Source organism: Echinops telfairi, unplaced genomic scaffold, assembly GCF_000313985.2.
Source record: "Echinops telfairi isolate 266 unplaced genomic scaffold, ASM31398v2 ScPeMD7_443;HRSCAF=831, whole genome shotgun sequence".
Classification (NCBI taxonomy): Eukaryota; Metazoa; Chordata; class Mammalia; order Afrosoricida; family Tenrecidae; genus Echinops; species Echinops telfairi.
In genome coordinates this window covers 50,895,179-50,896,147 of record NW_022104341.1, presented here as the reverse complement: position 1 = coordinate 50,896,147, position 969 = coordinate 50,895,179, and the positions used below count along the sequence as shown (strand labels likewise).

At 29.7% G+C, this 969-nt stretch overlaps 1 non-coding gene across 1 annotated transcript; it reads right to left on the bottom strand.

Annotated features, from left to right (window-relative positions):
• Nucleotides 1-482: 482 nt before the first annotated feature.
• LOC115870202 lies at nucleotides 483-590 on the bottom strand. Its single transcript, XR_004046575.1, has one exon. It is a non-coding gene; the product is annotated as a U6 spliceosomal RNA (small nuclear RNA).
• Nucleotides 591-969: the final 379 nt, after the last annotated feature.

The window sequence follows — 969 nt, the reverse complement described above, 5'->3', positions numbered from 1 at the left end:
TAGTTATTGTATTATCACTTACCTTTATGTGAAAGGCTTTGCTGACCCAGACATCGTCTTTTGCCAGGTTTTCATGCTGAGCTCTTCTCTTTCAGACACACACTGTGGCTTATAATTGCTCATGACTCCCTCTTTTGCGTTTCCTTAAGTAATGGACAACTTGGCTTTCAAAAAATAGTATCCAAAATATATGCATGTCTTTTTAGTCATTCTCGAGGCTTAGACTAATTGTCTATACTTCAATAAAAATAATTATTTATATTATATATAAAGTTTCTCACATATGTCCTCACATTACTGTGCCTTTTATTTATTTCAAAATCTTATAATCCATTTACCTTAAATAAATATGTCTTTATAAGTAATTATGTATAGCTTTATTTTCTTGTATACAGTTATGCACATCATTTAGTGTCATCAAGCTGTGTACACTTTACCCCATTTGATGTTATATTATTCATCACCCAAACTGAAAAATATCTAAAAATATGGAATGTTCCACAAACTTGCATATCATCCTTGTACAGGGAGAAATGCTAATTTTCTATGTATCATTCCAATTGTAATATGTGTACTGTCTTAGTGAATATATAGTCATGTATTTGTTTTTAAGTTTAGTGATGAGAGTAGACATTAATTTTTACTTGTAGAGTACACATAGGATGTATTTTATTATGTAACTAATATGTGATAATTAAGAATAAAAATCATATGCCTTCTGTTTCATGAAAGTTAGAGACTAAACCAAGACAGACTTTATTTTCAAACATAAAAGATTAAACACTTTAACGACTATTTAGAGGCTTTTCCTTATCATACATAATAAATTAATTCTATGTTTCAAATTCACTAGATGGCCTGCAGTCTACAATTTACTTGATAGGTGCTTCCTTTCTTTTGTCTGAAAAATACAAGTTCATACTAGATGGCCTTTATGATCCTTCAGGTAATATACTAAGAATCTCTACT